The 23321-nt window shown below is 47.7% G+C and overlaps 1 long non-coding RNA gene across 1 annotated transcript; it reads left to right on the forward strand.

Annotated features, from left to right (window-relative positions):
- Positions 1–8905: 8905 nt before the first annotated feature.
- LOC144173736 (uncharacterized) lies at positions 8906–11342 on the forward strand. The gene is made up of 3 exons (XR_013323374.1): positions 8906–9081; positions 9268–9417; positions 10489–11342. It is a non-coding gene; the product is annotated as an uncharacterized LOC144173736 (long non-coding RNA).
- Positions 11343–23321: the final 11979 nt, after the last annotated feature.

Raw genomic sequence — 23321 nt, forward strand, 5'->3', positions numbered from 1 at the left:
AAACGATGTTTCCTACGTAAAATCCTTCTTCACTGTCGTCTTCCCTTTGCGAACAACAATACACTTTGGTCGGAAGCAATGCCATCCACTTTTGACGCGCAGTCTTTTGAGGCGGGCGGCGATGATCGTTCTTCCAGTGCCCATGTTTTCAACACATGCGTAGGTTATGAGGACTGACATCGCGCAATAAAACTTCTATAAGTATGATTTCAGCTAGAAATCTGCAGCTAAAACTGATGCAAACAGCAGAGCACAAACGCGGGATTCTCACAAACGCACACACAATGTGACATAGTTGCCAGGCTGCAATAGCAGCACCTCTATGTTTGACAAAAGTCGTGTTAGTACGGGAATATTGGCAATAATCTTTCCGTTTCTGAAAGCTATAACAAGTTTATATCTTCAAATTGAGGTTTTAATACGCATAAGTACATAGTAATGAAAGACCCTGACACATTTACACTGATGTTAAAGTAGTTTCGATAGTTTTGACGGCCTTTATTCCGGTTAATTCTCGGCGGTTTCTTTTCCTTTTTTAGAGAAAGAGACGGAACAAATCGCCAGCGTTGGCGTGATTGCAAGCAAAGAACAAGCGCTTACCCTTGTTAAAAAAAAGCTATTAAATTCCTCGCGGACAAAAAAAAAGTCTTTCCCGAGATTCGAACTAGCGACTTTCAAAACTTGAGACTAGCATTTTACCACTGCACTACCCTAGCTTTTTTTTTCCAAACACAATTTTTTTTACAAGGATATACATATATACATAATGCACTGGCACGCTCGATGCGGTGACCAATGCTGGTACGCGTACATACTGTCGCCACAGGGACTCCAATCACCTTTAGGCGTGCCTTCACTTGAGCCGCGGAGTAAGCAACGTAGTGGGACTGCGGTGGCAGCAACGAACAAACAAGCAGGAAAATATAACATCCTGAGACAGTGTAATATCAGAGTACATGAACTGGGAATCGTGTGAAGGTAACATGTTCACATATGAGTGTAAACTCTGGGCAAGGATGTAGAAAGCCTGTTCAGAGGTGAAAAGCGTCTCTACAAAGTACTGGTGAGGCAAGATCACAGCCATTGCCAGCGCTGCATCTCTTTTTCTTTAAAGCGCTGCAGTGCTTGGCATCCTTTTTGCAGTGAGTCGCAGAGCTCCGTGTCAGAATCTGATGCCCCCAACACGCTCACTGTCCATTCAGCCTTTGCCGTGAAGTGCCGCCAGGTAGGCCTGGGGTTCCTGGAGCACTCCACTGCATCCACTCGAGCCCTCCACAGCGAGTGGAGACCCAGGACAAGCACGCAGTCCCGAAGCGCCTTGTTCTCTGTGGGCGCACTCAGGTGCCGGAGGCCTGACCACGACAGGTCCCATCGCTCGGTGTACGCGGTCTGCAGCTCGTCCCAGAAGACGGCCGCGGCGTTACAATCTCTGAGGACGTGTTCTGCCTTCTCGCGTTTTCCACAGAGGAGACAACCCGCGCCGCCATGGAGAACGAAACCCTTATCCTCCAGACGTGCCTTTGCGGGCAGCACCCCCATGTGGAGGTGGGCACACGAAGTCGTCTTACTCGCTTCAAGACATCGTTGGGTATTGGGGGTTGTCGGTAGAGAGGGGGCGGCAGGACCTTCTCCACGAGGTCCCAGTACAGTTTTCTGGGTTTTGTTTTGACAAGATAATCCCAAAAGAAATGCTGCTCGAGCAGGGCTAAGGCTAGCGCGATTTCTTTGTAGAACCTCGTTCCGCGCGTGTCAAAGCAGAGTGATGCTGTCGTGGCAAGCCACGGGGCCAAATGTCTGGTGCCCAGGCACTGCGTGGCTGCCACTAGGAACGGATCGCGTAGACGCAGAAAGTACAAGAACCGTTGGCTAGTGAGTTTGAGCTCCGCGTTGACGAGCCCAAACCCACCCTTTTCTAGGCTCCAGAAGAGGTTTGAGCGGCGCATGGGCTCGAATGTGGACCGCCAGAGAAACAGCGCACAGGACCGGTGCAGCCTATTGAGGGTGTCTGCGTCGATGGAAGTTATGCGGGCCCCATACAGCACTGCGGGGTATGCAATCGCATTGCACACATGAGCCCTCGTGAACAGAGCCATGTTTCTATTTCTCCATGGTTGCAGCTTTCTTTCCACAGCTGACAGCTTGGGTTTCCACCGATTTTTGACTGCGACGCTTTGTTTGAGGTTGACGCCCAAGTAATTGGACATCTCCTCTTCCCAGGCCCTTCCAAATAGGCAACTTGGTTTGGAGGCCCAATCACCCAACCAGGCTCCCCTCGACTTAAGTAAGTTTAGCTCTGCTCCCGAAAAGCGGCAAAACTGGTTTGCTAGTTTAATTACCTCGCCCACTTGTGATCCAGGAGTGCAAATGAAGGCCACGTCGTCCGCATAGGCGAGAACACGGAGCTCCTCGTCTCCCATCTTCAGGCCATTGATGACCTCGGATGCAAGGGCCATACGGCAAAGTGGCTCAAGATAGAGGGTGAATAGGATGGGTGACATGGGGCAGCCCTGGCGCACCGACCAGTGGATGTCTATGGGCGTTCCGACAGACCTATTTGTTACTACGCAGGTAGATATGTCCTCGTAGCAAGTTTTGATCCAATCGATCATTGTGTCACCGATTCCGCATTGTTGGAGGAGATCCAGTAGAAAATTGTGGTCCACCTGATCGAACGCTTTCCTCAGGTCCAGTTGAACGATGGCCAAAGGTAGCAGACCTGATTCAGCCGCCTCGATGGCTACCCTCATGCGATGTAGGTTGGAATTGATGGACCGCCCCTTGAAACCGCATGTCTGGTGAGGACACACTACAGCGCTCAGTGCACTCTCCAGCCGTCCGGCGAGAACTCGGGCCAGGATCTTGCAGTCTGTTGAGAGAAGGCTGATCGGACGGTAATCAGCGACGTCGGGGATAGAATCGGTGGGTACTTTTTTGGGGATTAAGGCCAGGTGGCTTGTCCGCATGGAGGATGGCAGGCGCTTCTGTTTTCTTATTTCTTCGAAGACCATGGCTAGGATGGGGCTCAGTTCCTTTCTAAAAGCCTTATAGAACTCTGAGATGATACCATCAGGTCCAGGAGATTTGTTCCGCGGTAGGCTCTTGATGGTACGCTCTATTTCCGCTTCGGTTATGGGGGTGTTGATAAAATCTTTGGTTTCTTCAGGTATTTTGGGAATTTGATTTAGCACTTCAGCTGGGATTGCATCTAGGACTGACCGTCGAGAGAATAGTTCTGCATAATATTCAGCGAAAGCTCTTGCGACTTCCTCATTGCTTCTTGCCACGCCTGCGGGATGTTTGACCTCCGTGATATTTTTCTGTGCCGAGTTCTCCCTTTCGAAGGCTGCAAAAAGTTTCGATGGCCTTGCCTCGAACTCTACCTTTTGCTCCCTGCTCCGTACCAGGGCTCCCCAAAAACTCTTCTCAAGCTCTCCCCGGAGCTCTTCTTTAATTAACCGGATATCATCTTTAAACTCCCCTGGTTTTTCTTCATCAGCCTCAATGAGCGCGCAGAGAGTCTCCGTGAGGCGGCCCTTTTTTTCTTTTTTTCGTGCGGCCTCCTCGCGCCCTATGGTGACTGTTAAAGGCGTTCGTTAAAGTCCGCCACACCCAATCTACGCCTTGTTGCTTACAATTCAATAATTCGCCCGATAATGGAGTACGCAGTCGTCATTTGGGACCCTTTCACTAGGAATAATATAGAAAAATTAGAAAGAATACAAAGAAAGCAGTTCGATTTATATATAACTCATATGGTCGCTCCTCCATTACTGAACTCCTAAACAGAAGTGGGTTCAAATCAGTTTCAGAGAGAAATCGCATCTGTCGCTTAAACTTTCTTTTTCAGTTAGTCAAAGGGCACTACCGTGTGGATACGTCACACATTTTATCCTTTTCTTCAGGTTATGCTACCAGAAAACGTCACTCCCTTATGATTACACCACTTGTTCCGCGAAATAACTGTTTTAAATATTCTTTTTTCACACGTACCATTGTACATTGGAATGACCTGGCGAATGATGTTGTTTCATTAAGTTCATTATCTTTATTCGAGTCGCACTTGCTTTGATTGTTGTTGCTGTCTTTTGTTTCTATTACCTGCCATCGACTATATTTCTGTATAACTTTGTGTCATGTTATGTACTCGTTACAAAGATGTAACCCACCCTGCTAAGGTCTCGTTACGAGATGGCAGTATCTACAAATAAATAAATAAAAACTCTTTATGCGCGCTTTAAAAGTTTCCCACTTTTCCACACTAATGGTTCCCGGCCGAAGTGCTTCAGTTTCTTTTTGAGTCTTTTCGACAAATGTCTCATTTTTAAGTACTGTGGAGTTCATTAGCCATCGGGTACTTGAGGTCTGCTTAGCCGTGTATGTGTTAAGGGCCGTGGGGTGCACGTTACGAGGCCGTGGTCAGAGAACGAGATGGGAGTGACAGTGAGTCGGACACTCGTGTAACCCCCTCCCCCGACACGTAGATCCGGTCCAGACGCGCGTGGGACGAGCCCTGCCAGCGCGTGTAGCGTTTGGTTGGCCAGCTGCGCCCCAAGGCTACGTCGGACAGGTCGCTGTCCCGTAGGACTGCGCTCAAAACACGGGACGATGCGTCGACGCCACCACCTCTCCCTGTTCTGTCGTTAGCCCTCAACACACCGTTGAAGTCACCCCCAAGGCAAACTGCCCCAGACACACACAAGTAAGGCCGCAGGGCGTTAAACAGGTCCGAGCGAGCTGCTGTTTCATTGGGGGCGTAGACACACGCGAATCGCACCAGCTCGCTCCCCACGAGGACATCAACGAGGCAAAAACGGCCGTTTTCTGCGAGCTCGCAGTGAACAATTTTGAGGGAAGGGTTTTTCCGTATTAAAATGGTTGTACCGCCTGCGCGGGCTGAAGTTCAGATGTGGAAGCACGAGAATTTGTGGCCGAGTAGGCGGACAAAATTTTGGCTGTCTTCGATTGATGATAACTTGTGTCGCGCGGTGTCGTGTCCGCACAGCCGGTGGGGGAGGCGGTCCTGCCGTCTTGAGCTGGGGCTGTTTGCTGTTCCCCCTGAGCTGTTCAGGAATTCTCGGTGGTGCGTCTTTTGTGGTGGGCCTCTTCCCCTCCTGACCGTCTGGGGTGGTGGCGGCTTGCTTGGCTCGTGCCTGACGTCGTGTTTCGACTCTTCTCTATTGAGGTGCTCCCTGGCTGGCAGCCGAGGTGGAGGGGCACGGGTCGCTGATGGGCGTCGGCGCCGCGTCCTTTCCTTCTCGGCTGGTTTCCTGCTCGTTTTCCTCCTCCGCTGCCTGTTCTTGCTCGGTTCCGGCGGCGTTTTGAAGAAGGGGGCGGGGGGTTGCGGCTGCGTCATTTTCCAGTGGCAAGTCAGGGACACCTCCCTCCTTCCCGGCAGCTGTATCCAAGGTCTCGCCAGGGGGGGGAGACGTTGTCGGCGCCTTCATTCCTTTCATTTTCCTTGGCGGGTTGAACGCCCTTTGCCTGGGAGGAAGGCTGTGGGTTCATTGTTTCTTGCATTTCTTCGATGTCCATAAACTCATCGAGGGGTTGTTCCGCGCGCTTGCCTCTGGCCTTGGCGGCGTAGCTTTGCACACACGCGGCTCTGTCGTGTCCAAACGTGCGACAGACACGACACCAGGGCGTTGTAAACTGCCGCCGCATGTGGCCGAGCATTTGGCAGCGCAGGCACATGGCAGGCCGGCCGGGTACTTCTATTAGGACCAGGTTTCCGTAGTTGGTGACCTGGTGGGGTATCGCATCAAGGGAGTTCGCGTCCCTCGGCACGATCTGCACCACTCTCGTGGTGCTTCCCATGTGGTCCATGTTTGGGCGTCACCACTTCTCGAACGAAACACTTTTGACGACACCGAAGCGTTCCAGGTGGTGCACCAGAAGTTCGTTTGGCACGGTTGTGGGTACCCAGTGGAGCTTCACTTTCTTTTCCTGATTGTTCTGGTCAATGACCACGCACCTTTTTCCTTTCGCCTCGATTTCCCCCTTCAAGGCCAGTTCTTTCATTTCTTCGGGCGACTGGAACGTAACCCTCCATACATGGTTAAACTGAAAAGGTCCTAGGCCGGTGTTCTTCTTCAAGTCAGTCACAGCGCTGAGAGCCGCTGCAATGTCGTCGATCTTGTACGGCCGTGCCGACGGGTCGCCATGCAAAAACACCGAGTTTTCACTTAGCTTACCCGTCGGCAGGGTGGGAAGCAGGTGTCAGCTCGCTCCCACGATTCGCAGAAACCTCTCCGCCGAGAAACGGGAACGGTCGGCCACGGGGCTCTTAACCGCTCAACACCTCTGGGGCAGCCACCGAAGACGCGGAGAACGACCGCAATTTACGGCCATGGCCGCGCAGCGAGGACCCGAGCTTTTCAAGAGCCCGAACGCGCCCCTGGCTCGGGTGTGTTATTCCCGAGAACAGGGAGACGCCAGACGCAACGTGGGTGTTTATGTTCGCTCTCAGACATCTCACCAGGGTCGGGCACTGTTGCAGACGATGGCCTAACCTACTTCTTCGCTTCCTCCAATCCCCACAACTTCCCCTCCTTGGGCCACGTTCCCTCGTATCCGCATAGAGCCCCTGCCTAAGAATATGAACACCTCCAGGCATGCCACCCGCCGCTTTCTACGCTGTAAAGCCCTCACCAAACGTGTCTCCTTTCTAGAAAAGCAAGGATCAGCGGTATATTTTACAGACGCCAGTCATTTTCCCTCTACGCAAATAGGAACCGCAGCCTTTTTACGCCACTCGTCGTTGGTTTCCGCACAAACGCCTTTTTTCTGCCCACCAGATGCCACCTCCCTAGAAGAGCACTCCATCGCTCTTGCCATAGAGCATGCTGCTCTCACAACCTCCACCGAACACCCCACTTATATCTTCACAGATTCGCAATCCGCCATTCGAAATTATTTACGCTATACCGTCAACCCCTTTTCTTCTAACGTAGTGACTGACACTCTCAACAGACATCCTTCTCACCTCTTTGTCCTGGTATGGGTACCTGGCCACGCTAACATAGACGGCAACGCAAGAGTAAACGCGCTTTCCCGAGATCTATCGCCGGGTCCGTCTATGCTCTGGCCAACCTCATACCATCCTCCTTCCACTCGTCTTCATGATCGCGAGACCCGTAAATTCACTTTACTTTCCTATCGCCTCGCCCGCCAAGTCTACCCTTCTCCAGACCCGCGCCTCACTCGCGCCCAAACCGTTCTTCTCCGCCAGGCTCATACCCGCTCCCTCCCATCTCACCACATTCTACATCGCATTCGCAAGTGCTCCGGTCCCCCAACCTGCCCTTCTTGCGGCGCATACCCCTCTATTCCCCACTCCTACTGGGACTGCCACCCCCCAAAGCTTCCCCCCTCCCTCTCCCGCATCACCTCGTGGGACACTTGGCTGGCTCCCCCGCACGGAACAGACGTTCGGGCCGCCCAGGAGGCTCTCTGCCTTCATATGCAGAAGATCTCCAAGGACATTCTGGACTACTATGAAGACAGTGACGCCTCAGGATCCGTCGTTTGACCTGGACTTAGGTCGGTGACTGGGCAATAAATGTTTTCTCTCTCTCTCTCTCTCTCGCTTACGTGTGTGTTGTTCACAAGGGAGTCGCCCCACGCCTGTGCACCGCGTCAGACGTTTTCTCTCCGTGCTCCTCTGTCCTGATCTACTGTAACCTCAGTTTTTCTCTATTATTAAACCTTTAAATTCTCGAAACCTAGTTTCTTCTATTAGATCTTCATTCGAGCCACGACCTAGCTCATTGGGGTTTCCCCGCACAGGTTCGAATCCTGTCGGCTGCGCCATGTGAGCTAGGTCGTGGCTCGAATGAAGATCGAATAGAAGAAACTAGGTTTCGAGAATTTAAAGGTTTAATAATAGAGAAAAACTGAGGCTACAGTAGATCAGGACAGAGGAGCACGGAGAGAAAACGTCTGACGCGGTGCACAGGCGTGGGGCGACTCCCTTGTGAACAACACACACGTAAGCGAGAGAGAGAGAGCGAACATAAACACCCGCGTTGCGTCTGGCGTCTCCCTGTTCTCGGGAATAACACACCCAAGCCAGGGGCGCGTTCGTGCTCTTGAAAAGCTCGGGGCCTCGCGGCGCGGCCGTGGCCGTAAATTGCGGTCGTTCTCCGCGTCTTCGGCGGCAGCCCCGGAGGTGTTGAGAGGTTAAGAGCCCCGTGGCCAACCGTTCGCGTTTCTCGGCGGAGAGGTTTCTGCGAATCGTGGGAGCGAGCTGACACACGGTACGGTAGCCCGTCCGAGCGGCGGGCACTTCGGGTGGCGCAGAGGACCGGTTCGGCGCGCTCGCGCCTTCCGCTCTCGAGGAGCCGTCTTTGTGCATGCCTGCACCCTCTGAGAGCTGGGGGGAGACTCCCGGCACTATCCTAGCAAGTGGTTTCCGTAAGCTAAGAATGTATTATAATTACCAAGATGTCAACGGATATTGTTGCTTGTGTCTTGTTTTGACCGTAGTTTAGACATTTCGGCAGTTATAGGGCTCATGCGCTGCTGCTTTGGCCGTACATGCAGCGCCACCTGGCAGCCTCCGCGGCATATCTTGCGCGTACGGGGCCCAGCGAAATTAGCCGCCGCCGGTAAAAAAGTGTTGTGGAATGGCGCCTGTGCGGGCGAAAAAAAGCAAATCGATGTACTGTTGCGTCTACGGATGCCATAACAGCTACACCAACACTGCTGGGAAGTTGCCCAAAATCAGTTTTTATTCGTTTCCGTGGAAGCCGTAAGAAGAGGAGCGCAGGCTGCGCTGGATTAGAGCTATTCGTCGTGCAAGGTAAACAAGCGCGTTTGCCCTCTCTTTTGGTCCATTGTGTATTGTACATGGCGTTATTTCGATATTTGACCTCGTAATTTTTTTCCGTCGTTGGTTATTAGCCCAGAAGGAGGCGTTTGGCTGCCGGTACGAGACAGAAGCCGAATTTGCAGCGCTAACTTTGGTGGCAACGCAAAGAGCTCGGTCGCTGGTCACCCTGCGTATGTGCCGTCCATATTTCCGGCGTGCTACGGGAGAGGCGACGGCGTTACAGCAGGAACGATGCTCGAGAGATATCAGCGGTAAGTGCACATTTTCTGGTTTGTGCGCGTGTAGCTATTTGTGCGCGCATTGCGTCGGCAAAGACTTTCGCAGCGAACCGCCATCATGCAACATTATATTGTTTTGGATCCTTAAAATTAGTTGTAACAAAGTTGCTGTGATTAACTGCGTAGCAATGCATATTCCTTCGTGTGAATGTTTTTAAGTGTTCACCGTCGGAGTGTCTCGGCAGTCGCGGCAAAGTCGTTCGCGTCGGACGCCACGCCTGAAGCACCTGCAGATTCAGAAGAGCCGCCGACCACCTTTGCATCACACCGCCAGAGTCGCCAGGAAGTTGCACCATGTTTGCTTCCACGGTGAGCAGCTGGTCTGATTGAATTAACCGTGTGGCTGGATTGTTTAGTACAAGTATACCTTTGCTGTCACGAGAATTCACTGATGGCTTTGTGAAACGAAAGTGCTTTCACCATGCGCAAACGGATTGAGAGAGAGAATTAAACACGTTTAGAAACAAACTTTCTGCACTAAATTTTGCCGCAATGCAGAAAGATGTGGTAATGATTAGATGTTAATGATGAAAAATGATCAAGTGAGCATGAAATGATTGGCATCTCGTTTTTAGGGCAATGATGCAAAGGGAGAGAGCTTGGCTCCACTTGCATGGGGTGTGACCTAGTGCAATTTTTTATTCGGTAAATTGTTTTGATATGGTACACTTCTGTGCTGGATACGCTTTTAATAACTACATTGCAGATTACTTCATAGTTCATATGTATAACGCTTTGCGTCACTAAAGGAGAATGCAATTTCTCGAATTTGAATGCCTTTTGTATTTTGTGATCACTTCCCAGTGTAACAACTAGCAGTGCACTTACCCGATATTCAGTCGTATTCTAAGCACGAGTTAGGGTGGTACTTACAGCGCTTATTGCACTGAATTTGAAATCAACTCAAATTGTCATATAGAAAAACCAACATCTCATGTAACATTAAATTCCATTACATGTGGTGTAACAGTAGAAGTTGCCAGCTCTTCGTTATTTCTTCTCAGTGCGTGAAGTGCAACAATAACGACACAAGTGAGGAAATGAGGGCATGATAAAAGTGCGGCTGTTCAGTCGTAGTGGTTCTAGTAGAGATGCGCTTTTATATGCCCCATATTTTGTATATGCCCCATCCTCCTTCACCCCCATCCCCATGTCAAACAAAAAAAAACACTCCGCTTATAAATGCACACAACTGAAATAACGTAAATGTTTGGAAGGACTGATTGTCCCACGTTTTTCATGTTTGCTTGTAAGTGCAGTTGTGCTTCACACTGTCAGACAATTTCACAGCGCTTAATATATGTAATTTGTCCTTTGTCGGTGACATAATAGTACGTATAACGTTATGAACTCACTGTTTCTGCACATGCATATTTGCAGGCTACTCAGACAGATGAGCTCTCGTCCGGAGGCCGTTGCACTATATTCCTCTCCGTGGCATGTCACGGAACAGCGTCGACGCAAGTGTGCCACACCGACACCGTGGACAGCGACACGCAGACGAAAGTGGCGACAGCCACTGCATGCACCGGGCCAGAAGAACGGACTTGTGTATTTCTTGGATATGATTCGATCAGCAACAGAGCAGACTCTTTCAGGGAACTGTGCGGTGTGAGTGCAAATGTGTTCGCGTTGCTTCTGGCCATTTTATTCCCCGTAACTGTCAGGCAGATTGATGTCCCAGTTTCACATAAGCTTGTGATTTTCTTGATGAAACTAAAGTTAGGAATATCATTTGCCAGTCTTGGTGTCCTTTTTGGCCTGCATAGGAAGGCTGTAAGCGCATATTTTTCTTTGATTTGAGCAATTTGTTGACGGCGATGAAAGCGTGGATTCCTGAACCTTCCCTGGGCACTGTGCAAGCATCAATGCCTGCATGTTTTAAGGTGCACTAACCTCGCTGCCGGAATATCATAGACTACACCGAACTAAGAACAGAGGAGCCACCCACTCTTAAACAACGCCGTGCTCTTTTCTCTCACTATAAGGGGGGTTATACTCTGAAGTTTTTGATAGGAATTCTGCCGAATGGCATAGTTACGTTTGTGTCAGACGCATATGGTGGTCGCACTTCGGACGCACAAATTACCCTTAATTCCGGATTTCTGCGCCGAATTGACCCTGAGGATGTCATACTGGCAGACAAGGGTTTCCCTGGAATCAGAGCACCAGCGGAAGGCCAGCAAGGGATTGTTGTTCTGCCGCCCTTCTCAAAGGGAAACGTACAATTTACATATGAACATCGCCCAAGTGAGAATACATGTTGAGAGAGTCATTCAACGACTCAAGATCTACAACGTCTTGAACAATAGGGTTTCTGAGGACCTAATTCCTTACATGGGCAGCATAGTGCGCATGTGCTGCATTCTCGCCAACCTGCAGCAACCAATCCTGAATTCTAGTAAGCTCGACAATGTAAACAGTGCTTGACCATGCATGCACCAGAATAAACTTCCACAGTTTGCCCCAGTAATTGTTGTGTATCATAAATTCAGTGAAATAAACTCACCAAGGTGTAGTACGACATTTCAGGTGTTGTGATTATTTACTTTTGTTTTCATTTTCGCTGTCAACGCATCAAACCACTGTAACGAGGCTTGAAGCGGTACGTGCATTTTAAAAGAATAGGCTGAATTACTTTTGAAACATTATTCAGACAGAAGTAGCCTGGCGTACAGAGGCCACAGGCAGGCGAACTGTGCCTGACAGCGGTCTACTACGGCTACAGTTGACATTACAATCAAAGAAGAAAAAAAAAAAGATCAGAACAGGAGCAACGTTATACAATGATTATAAAAAGACAAGATAGAGAACATCAAGTGTGCTACAGCAGCATAAAACTGAACACACACAGGTGGTTGCCTTTTTGAAGGAGGCGAAAAGTGAACACTCCCGTCTGTCAAGATTTCGACGCACGTTCAAGATCCCCACGTGGTGAGAAATAATCTAGAGCCCTCTGCTACGGCGCATATCAGAGCCCAGGTGTAGCTTCTACGCGTTAAACCTCATAATCTACTCCCTGCGTCTTGTTTTACTTCTTTGCAAGGGCTTTTAGAAGGTGCGTAAAATAAAAACATTCCAGCTTGGGAATGTATTCGGCCAGGAATTTGTCAATTCGTTTAACTTCAACGGTGATGCTTTGTTTTTTGGAATACACAAAAAACAAGGCATCAGTGCGGTTTAATACGTACAGCATCACCATGAGCTGGGTGGCTGCTCGTGGCTGCTCTTAAGTGTCAGCTTGTCGTCACGCATTGAATGAACTTTACGTGGCTGATGCCTTTCTCGTAGTCTATGAGCATGCTGTCCTGCAGAACGAATGGGCACTTAATTTCGACCAGGCGGGTTGTTTCACCGGTGATAACGAGCCCATCGGGACTGCCACACAACCACGGCTGCTCTGGATGGACCACGAGTCCGACCTGCCGAGGAAGGTGAGGCAAGATAAGTTCACAGTTTGTTGAGAAGTGTGCGGAATGATTACCTCATGTATAGGGAGTTCAATGGCCATTGACAGCTCCCTCCTGTCTTCGGCTTCGGTGTCTCTGCCTGCAAAAAGAAAAAAAAAGAAATGTGTTTATGTGGACTGAGGAGTTTCCACGTGAGAAAGTTTGTTTGTTCAACAAACTTCCCTCTTTTTGGTTATATGACCTCTTTCATGAAATTTAGTTTATTCGCGTGCATTTAGGAACCTTATTTACTGCAAGTAGAAGGGACGGATAGAGCAAATGTTTAAGCTTGTGAGCCCATACGTGAATCCTTACCGTAAGTTGCGGCTTGCGCCCAGAATGGGCGCGGTGCAGCGAGTGCATTTGCAAGTGCTTCAAATGCTTGCTTCCTTGTTTTGTTGCGGTGGGCCGTCGTGCTTGTGATCCGCTACTTCCGCTCTTGGTGCCATCTGCAACAAAATATGCCATTTTGTATAAAAAGCACAACACGCTGTGAAGCATATTAAGGTTGCAGATATAACAAACATGTCTACAGCAGCCTGGCCCCGGGTTAAAAGCGCGATCTCCGCTAACTCCTCCAGGCTTTTTTCCACAAACGTTTTGTAAAACGTTTTCTCTCTCTGCTCCACCATAGCGAGCAGGTTACACCTGTTTATTTTCAGGGGTAGCGTGCTCGCCACCTGCATGGTTGAATACGTCTCTCGCACTTCCCCGAGCAGCGATCTGACCACCTCGACGCCGAGATTGAGACAAATTTCGTCTACAGCGTCCGTCGAAGCGCGGGTTGAATCTGCATTTTCGTCGTTGCTGCCCTCACACGTGATCATGTTCGCGAACGCGCACATCACGCCCGGGAATTGTGCATGTACCGTTTTCGGGCACAGTGGTTTGAGCACTGGTGCGACCTGCACAAATCATTCTCAAGTTGAATAACGCAATAAAAAAAGCGCTCGTACTTCAATGTTCAATAACTTGAACTATTCAAGAAAGCGTGCCTCGTGCTTACTTGCAAACAGTTCCTTTATCTCCTTCTTCGTGTCCAGGGTCGGTCGCGCAAAAGGTTTTCCCCAAGCACGCGGCAACTCCGTGCAGTATTTTTCTTCGTGGCTGTTTATGTAAACGGCCACCGCCGCCGCGTGTTTGCACCAACCGCGGCAGCCAGCCTTGCAGGAACACCTGCCTCGCAAAATGCGCCTTGGGTTCGGCGACAACTACATAAACAAAACAAATCACCATGTACGTGAAATAAACACATAAAGGTATCTCCAATACAATTCACTCACCTCCGGCCGCACGTCGTAGTCGCAATTGCTTTTCATCTGAGGGATGCACCTGGCCACAATTTCAGACGGCGCCGTCTCGCTGAGAATTTCTTCTTTAACGCCGTAGACGTGGTTGCTGGCGTAAAGTTTGATGCCGCGCCTGAAGCAACTGCCCTTGAAATACTCCTCAGGGCTCTCTATTTTTCTAAAGCCGCAATACAGCACGCACGATCCGCTTGGCGCCGTCATGCTGGCCTCGCGCGGGGTCGGCCGAGCCATAGAAAAAGACATGGCCGAGCTGCGTTGCACGGAACGGCGGCGGCGGCGCTACGCGCAAAAAATGCGGCGCTGTGCCGGAGGGGGCGCCACTGGTTGCAATTCAGTGGCGCCACCTTACCAGCGCACGAGGCCTATAGCGCTTCCTTTTCTCGCACCGATCTTGCTGACAAGACCAACCACGCTAGTGTTACAAGCGATTTAGCCAAAGCTCCCTTATTTTACCCAAGCAAAGCTATCTCAGATCATCCCCGATCTCTTCCATGCAAGCGACGGTAGCCAGGAATGAAATAAAATACGCCGCTAGTTTGGTAACGCTTGTTTGTCACGCACCGATCTTGCAGACAAGCCACATCACGCTAATACAATTAATGACAGCAAACCTTTTGTGTAAAACGACTGCTGACAGCAGCAAAAACCTATGAAGTAGTTAGAGTACGTGGGGATAGCTTAAGGCGCAACATTAGAAAAAGCAACCGAAGCGACGAACGACGCGAAAACCGTGATGGGTACAGCAAATAGGTACAGTTTGCGGCAGCGACCAGCGAAAAGAATGTTACAGGCCGCTCCCAGCGGCCCGTGTGAAAATAGAAGATAGAATCCCTGCCTACACGCCCTGAATTACATCTGCACAGCCGATTGAGTTTGTCGCTAAAGAAAAGCAACCAAGGCTGCAGCAACAAACTGTGCTTGCCTTGGTATGAGCCAAAGCATGTCTTGACATCGTTGTTTGGTAGGGCTTCTGACTGTTACTTAAAAAAGGGAAAATACAGTGTGGACAGGCAGGGCACAAATGTGTACGTCTAGCGTCTGTCATACACTGTTTTGGAGGATACGGCGCAACGTGCTGTTATACAGAAACAAATACTTCACAGTGAACAGTTTGGCAGTAAATGGTACGTTTCACTGAAAAAAAATGCTGAAGCCCCAGATTGTTATGTAGCTTCACCCCAGTGCTTTTATGGATTAATCATGCCCCAGCTGTTTTCAAATACTCTAATTCCTATTGGAGCATTGTAAAATTTAAACAGGGATTTCTTCAATGCCCCCTCCTAACTCAAAATCCCCCCCAACTCCCCATGAGGAGAATTTGGACAACCCCCAAAAGCGAAATTCTGGATGAACCCTTGTTTGAACTCAATTGGTGCATCTTGCAGTAAGATTCTTAAAAACATTCCCTGAAGGAACAAGGGGTGTCAATTTCACTGAAAATGATAAATGGCGCTTTTTAGTTTTGGTCGGTTGTCAACATATAACGTCCTCAATAAGTTTGCACCGGGGTTGCCCCCAAAACCGGTGCAACGCACAGTGCCAGGTGACAATGTGCACCCGGCATAGAGCGTTGATCGAGGACAAACTGACCAATTCTACCCAAGCATCATCTGTTAAGCTAAGAAAGCAACGCATAAAAATGTTCACAAGTGGCAATACAGCAGCATAACGTGACACAGCGCTACTAGAAAGTGATATTTATTGAAGGGCAATGATTATGTGTACATTAAACCCATATCCATCACACATGCGCAACAATGCACTTTCACCGCTTCAACTAAACAGCTACATACAAGCTGATTCTCATCTTCGTTAGAGCCATAATACGAGTGCCTGTTTCTGTCCACCCTTCCGCTTGATGGTCTAGGCACCCCAGTGGCTGTTCATGAAAATTCAATCGAACGAAGCGGATGCAAATATCCAACTGGCTGGCAATTCATGCAGCCTTTTTTGCAGTACACGAAGTTCATGTCTTCATTTACCATCTCTGGCCAGTGTTGTCTCCGTGCGGAGCCCGTTGCAGCATTGCCCAATGATTTCGCAAGCAAGTCATCCTTGTCAGCAACAACATACAGCTCTGTCCACCTTCACACAAGTGCACCGATGCGCCATCACCACCGTCGCTGCAGCAGACGGTGGAGGAAGCCGCTTCTCCAGCGTTGTTCGCAATGTATCTTGTGATTGCACCCCTGAGCCCCGTCGACTCCCTCAGTGTGCGGCGGGGCAGCCAAAAACTGCCTCGCAACGGTGTGGCCCGGTTTATGGAGGACAGATGGTGCACACCAGCGCAGTTGATCGAGGATGAAGAGGCGCACCGGTGCGCCCAGGTGTGCGCTGGTGCAGTTTGTCGAAGATGCTATTAGTAGAAATCACTGTGTTTTTACGACTCATATTTAAATGTCACATAATAATGCTGTCAGTTCACTTTGCAACAGGGTTGAAGAGCTGTGTGTTTAGATTGCCCAGTCCAATTTAGGGTTATTGAATGGTTGGCTGAACACAGTCGACCAAATAGTCCGAGTACCAGTTCAACCCTTGGGCAGACATGAAACGGCCTGCTGGTGTGTATGTAGGGGGGATAGGGGTAACAGATTGAAGAAGCAGAGGGAGAGGGCATAAATTAAAACCTAACACACACACAATATTGACTAAGAAACAAAAAGATGTCAAAAGCACCGAAATTTTGAACCAAGGCTAACACGGTGGGCAGCAAGCACAGCAACACTCACAAAATCGTATTGATCCATGATCATATTGATCCAACACTTGATCGTATTGAAGCATGACCCATGATGTATCTTTTTGTATCTTTTGCATCTGATGTATCTTTTTATTGTTCTTGCTGATTTACAGCTGTCCGAAGTATTATATTCTTGCCCCTCCTGCTGAGGCCCTTAAATGGGCCTGCAATATTCTGTGAATAAGTAAATACATAAATAAATAAATAAAAGACATTGTACACAGAAATTACTTTCAAGAGATACGACAGAAAAAAAGAGGTGTGGGGACTCTACGGCTCCATTCACCAGAAATCTGTATGCAGTTGTCAACGGGTACAGCAATACCGGAAAAGAGAATGTGCCTAAGAAACACATCCACCTTTCTGTCTAGCCATGCACACCACCGGGTTGACAAACGCTCCGTGTGAACAAAACTATAAAAATGACTATGACTAAGAGATGCAACAGGAAAAAAAATAGAGTGGGGGGGGGGGGGGGGAGGTTGTACCGTGCCATTTACAAGCAGGCTGTACCAGTTGCTGACAAGCACAGATGAACACATGGCCAAGAACAAAAAAACAAGAGGGCAATAGGAACTTAAGTACTGCAATTTACTACAAAGCCCTCATTGCGAAGAGCCAACAAGGTTATCCATGAAGCTGAAAAAGTGCGGTCGCTCAGTATCTTTAATTTTTGTTAATATAGCAAAAAAAATGCTCTATTCAATGACCCTACTTTGCACATAGTCAATTCTCATTGTTGCGAACTTGACAGGACATTGGAAGTTTGTTGAATGTGCAGAAGTCATCATAAATATCACTCTGGCAAAGACAAAAGTGCACGTTTGTTTGGACATGGATTTTAATTACATGTTTTAGCATTTTAAAGGCTAAACTACACAAAACAAACTGAAAACAGAGGTGAAAAGTCCAGAACTAGTTAATTCGTCTTCTACTGCTGACTAGAACTTTCATGGCATATATAACAAGACTGGTCATTTTCAACAAATTGGGTCACGTCAAAAATGACAGTTTTGAAAATGACCAAACTTAATACGGTCTTTGAAAACTGAGTAGGGCTAACAACAATGCTCTACACTAACGTTTTGCTTTGTTTCGAACGCTTGTTTAGTAGCAAAACATTCTTTTTTTGAGGTCTTGACATTCTTAAGTTATATTTTCAACTGTTTAGTGATATTTGGACACATATGTTTAGCAGGTGGTAATGAAGAAGCAGATATTTTCTAGTGTGGACAAGTGCAAATTATGAATTAGTGAATGACCGAGTTTGAATTATGCACCCGTAGAAACATTACAGAACAACAGGTTAAAGAATTTGAATTTTGTGTAAGTAAACTTCAGAGTGCAAAGTGTCAGCGTTTGTACTGTACTTTATTTTGTACTGTACCTTGTACTTTTTTCCAGTGCTGACAAGGGAGAATATATGTTGTCTGCAATATGTTACAGAAACCACAGGGCACACTGGGCTAATTTGTGCGATATGTCACACGTCGTAAGACTACCTTGAAGACATACTGCAGAAATTCTACGACTCATCGTTGAAATCTTCATATCATGAAGATGTTGTCGATCTTTTCTTGACATGTCGTTCCGCTCTATGCGATAACAGACCTTTATGATATTGTAGCACATCGACATGTCGTAGAAGGCCTTCCGATGTCAAAGATATGTCGTTGAAGTCTTTGCGACATCGGACCTTTACGATGTCAGAGGACAACGATAAGTCATTGAAATCCTTACGATGTCAATGACATGTCATAAAGGTTTTCGACATCGTATTGAAATCTCTGCGATATCGAAGACATGTCGTTGAAATATTTATGATATCATTCATGTCGTATGGATATCGTTGCCATATTTTCAGTAGGGAATGCTCCAATATAACATTTGTCATTATACATACTTTCACTATTTATTTAGAATTTATTATCCCCAACCACATTTTGCGTGTTGCAGAAATTTCAAGAAGCGCTCGCACGACCAAAGTTTTTTTCAAAGGAAATACTCCGTTCAGACCTCCTACACGTAATTGCACTTAGCACAATTTTTTTTTTCAATGAAATTGCGATAGTCGTTTTTTGGACTGGGACTACTCGCGTGGAATGACCCATTGCCGAGCGCGTGACACCAAGTGATTTGAAAGAGTCTACGTGGTCGACAACACTGCTTTTGAAGTAATGAAGGGGCTGAGTAATAACGTTTTTTATTACGACACATGTACAGGCCAGGTTCCTGTAAGTATTTGCATGTGCACTCAACAGCTGTTTGAAGAGCTTCGTACTGGTCTCCGATGGATTTTGTGGTTGTCCAGTAAAGTTAAGTCTCCCTAAAAAACATGCTTCAGGTCCGGTAGCTTCATGCGTGGCTTATTCGCTGAGTGAACAAGGCTTCCATACGGAAGTCGAAACGTCTTTCTTATTTTTCTTAATGAACCTTTGGTTGGTGGCCCCAAGTTTTTATCTATGGCGCAATTATCTCGAGAACATACTTCATTGGCTGACTTCGAGCATTCTATGCATCGAGACTACATGCACCTCTTACATTTTTGTATATTGTGAAAACCTTCTTTTCATCCGTTGGCCCCAAAAAGAGAATTCAGTTATTATAGCCTCCATACAGTCAAACGAGCCCACATTCATTTCGCTTTTACCTACTTCATGGAATGAATTTACTAGAATTGTGAACGTGATATTTCTCCACCATTAAACTTGCTATGTGTCTGCTATTGGTATTTGTATTTAGGGCACATTTAAGCTTCCTAATTTTACCCTGGGATCAGCTAAAAACGTTGTCTACCAAATTAATTGTTATAACAGGCGGTCCAAGTGGACTCGGTTTTCTTTATGTGGTTGCGCAGACGGTTGCGCAGTGATTTTTCTACGTCTGTATCTGTTTTTATAGCATGGTCGAACACCTGGTCTGTTTTTGGTAAGGCGACGTGTCCTAGGTGTACTGCGTTCTTACATGGCGTTATGTCTGGGATAAAAGAAGTCATCTTATACAGAAAAAAATTCTACAAACTTCCCTCTCTAGATGGGATCTCAGTTTGCCAAAGTAATGCGATTTCTAAGCAGGTCAAGCCTATCTTAAGAAATTAATTGTCGTCGAACCTTTACTTTTATTTCCGAATGAGTTCGTTTTCCCAGCCAGAAGAAAACAGGCAAATGATCACTGATGTCCGCAGCTGTACCGCCTGAGTAAAGTGACTTTTAAAGCGAAGCTTTAATGTTCTCACTGATGCGTCTGTAATGCGAAAACGCCCTACAGAAAAGCAGCTGTGCCTGACGATGCATAGCAATAATCGTGACTGAAGTCAAAGAAAAAAAACCTAGTGGTGGTCGGTATCGAACCTGGGTCATGCGTTTTATAATTGCGTCTATCTAACTGCTCCACTTCGACATTGTCGAAGCGATGTCGAAGCGATCATTTCTACGCCGTCGTTACAAAAGTAGGGGTATGGCATCCCAGTATGGCACTGCTTTATACATCGCTTGTTTCATACAATGTACTGCGGATGCTACTGCAAGGACTGGCAGATGATGTGTTATGTCGGATAAGATTGAACCTATTTCGATTTCTGTTGAGGAATGTCTATTATGTGATCTAGAATACTCTTTGCACTCAATACTGGCTCGGTAAAGTCATTATTTGTCATAAGCTTTCACTAGTTAGGATATATCTGAAATTGTATTGCGAGGAGTCGTTTTTCGAAAGTACGGTAATAATGTAGCCTAGAGTTGTCACTTAGGTTTTGAGATTGCACTAAACACGGAATAGAAAAATGGCCGCAAATAAGGCGTATACACGAAGCAAAGAAAGAAGGACGACGCACACGCTGGAGTGTTGGTTTTTCTTTGCTGCATGTATACGTCCTATTTTCGCCGGTTCTCTGAAGATTCAACATGAACCAAAGGTCCCAGCAATATTTTAGCGCGACGAAAACTGCAGGTGCATTTGAGGCAAAATCTACGTATATAATTACCAGCCCCCGCGTTCATTTAGTAAAGAACGCCCGTTGGATTGATTTTTACTCTAGTAAGCGACAATAAGTGGTGGCCAAAAACCACGCCATCCAAACTCCGCTGTAAGGAGCCGGCACATGCGGCATGAAAGCAAGCGAAAAAAAAAAAATTGGCCGCGTATCTGCTGCTTTCGTTGCAAATGCTGTCAAAAGACGATAGTCTTTATCGGCTTTTACGAATTAAATGCCTCCCTTCGCTTTTCCGCTCACCTCTCATGTTTCTCCTCTTGCGTCGCGCTCCTCCCAAGGTAAAGACGCCAAAGGTTTGCTAAAATCATTTTAAATTTCCCGCGTTTCACTGCTCCAAACCGGGTGTCTCGATGCCAACGCTGCCGTACGGTGAAGACGCGCGTTAATCGAGGCGCCCTACTTCAACGTTTGTAGAACCGCGTTTCCCTACTTCACGTGCGTTGCAAGCAGAACGTGGAACCTATCTAGTGGAACCTTGCGTAACGGTTGCCGGTTGACTTCTTAAAATGGCGTCAGAAGCTCTAGTGGCGCTGGCGCAGCAGGCGAAGGCGGAGTGAATTCTTTTTCTGCAGTTGATGAAGTAATTAATTTCGCAAAAGTCAAGCATGTTTGATCTTTTTACAAAGGAACACTGCAAATATCACTTCTGTATTGATTTGTTGTCTCATATTTGCGTAGTGTCTTGTTCTTCTTCAACAATGTTGACAAGTATGAACATTATACCGGACAAAGACGGGTAGATTCAGCTGTGACTATATAAGATTATTGCGCAGGCATTGTTTTGCTTTGGTCGGGTGGCTGAATCGAGTCACAGAAGGACAGACGGACAGACAGACAGACAGACATACAGACAGATCGAAATTTCTGGGTTTAAGTATCCCAAGAAAGACTATCGTCTTTAAAAGAGCAGAACTCCCGCTCACGCTGTGCCAAGCAGGGGGCGCGTGAGCAATGCGATGGCGGGAAATTTGAATTGCATTGAACACACCTCAGTTCAATTTATCAAGACAGGAGTGAGGCAGGCAGGCCAAGAGCCTGATGGGTGGTAGCAGTGAGTGGACAACGGCGCCACTGCCCGTTATGGCGAATTTATTCTCATCACTACCAACAGCTCTCACGTGGGTAGAACCGCTTTAATTTTTTTATATTTTGGTATTACCTGTCTAAAATTTCTATCAGATTAGACATGAATTCGCGGGAAACTATATCTATTAGTGACTCATCTCATTGATACAAAGTAACAACGTCATTCCCAACAGCGTAAGAAAGAGAATACCGTACTTACCCGATTCTAACGCGCACCTTTATCCCGCAAAAATAGGCCGAAAAATCGCATGCGCCTTAGAATCTGATACGAAACCGGAACGGCCGAAACAGCTGAAATTTCGTTCCACCCATCGCCATCGCCATCTCAGAATGGCGCCAAAGCTTTTCGCAACGATTTTTCGGACGCAGGAAGCCTAGGCGCCTAGGCTTTTGCATCGGCGTTCACACAAATCGTCAAATTATTCCACTTGCGCGCTTGATAACACCAATAGCAGCAGCGGCAACGAAGGTGCGCCGCTTCCGCGGCTTACGAGCGGCTCCCACGCGTTCACAACGAGCGGTTGGCTGAGGCGTACGCCTCTGGAGAAGCTCGCGGGATGGGCGTGCGAGGCGTGGGCCACGATCCCATCGAACATGGTTGAACGTTCGTTCAGAAGTGTGGCATCGCGAACGCGCTTGACGGCACCGATGACGAGATGTTGCGGTCAGCGGAAGGCGACAAGGAGCTCTCGGAGAGTGACGAGGATTGAGATGAGTGAGATTACTTCCGGAAATAAATCACCCGTTTCTCTCGCATTCGTTTTTCTTGCTCACAAAGTTCCTTGCGCGTTGCAATGTGAAGTGCAAGTTTTTTCGGTTTTTTGCCTGGAAAATCAGGTGCGCGTTAGAATCGGGGGCATGTTAGAATCGGGTAATTACGGTAATTGATGTATAAAAATACGCCCCCGTGTGATGGCTGTGTCGGCACTTGATACGGAGGAGGGTGTCACCGACATTCTAGCTGATAGCGTGATAAATTATGACAACAGTCGTTTTCATGAGACAACCATGTGTCCGATAGAGTTATGGAATGAAATGTATGATCTGGGTTCACACGCAAGTCATACACGGCGTGGTATTGCGATGGGAAGCGTCTGATGTTCAAGTGCCAGGATCAGTTCTGGTGCTTCTTTATATCGTGTAAAAAAATGTTTCGTTCGAGTGGTTTGTAAGCCATGAAAAGGTTCCGCCAATATACGCCCCTGCTTGGCTGGCCGTTTAAAATAAATAAATAAATAAATAAATAAATAAATAAATAAATAAATAAATAAATAAATAAATAAATAAATAAATAAATAAATAAATAAACGAATAGATAAATAAATAAAAACTACTTATTAACATAACGATGGCGACTCGGCCTAAGCGGGGGCTGGTGAGGAGGGTGGTGTCAAATAAGTCAGGACAAGTTTACATTCACAGATGGACGTCAGAGGTGAGAGCAAATTCCCACAACATCTGCTTGGCTGTGGCTGCGGGTGGGTAGAGCCAGCCCTTCAAACACGTAACGCTGCTGGGTTTGCAAGAAGTGCGCTCCGCGTGCAGTCTTGGACACTGCCAAAGGAGATGATCAATGATGGGTGCGGCTCCAAGAGAGCACGTCGCGCACGTTGGTGGTGTCATGGCCGGCGGGGGCG

Source organism: Haemaphysalis longicornis, unplaced genomic scaffold (assembly GCF_048455015.1).
Source record: "Haemaphysalis longicornis isolate Haplotype H1 unplaced genomic scaffold, Haemaphysalis longicornis Haplotype H1 scaffold_3, whole genome shotgun sequence".
NCBI lineage: Eukaryota > Metazoa > Arthropoda > Arachnida > Ixodida > Ixodidae > Haemaphysalis > Haemaphysalis longicornis.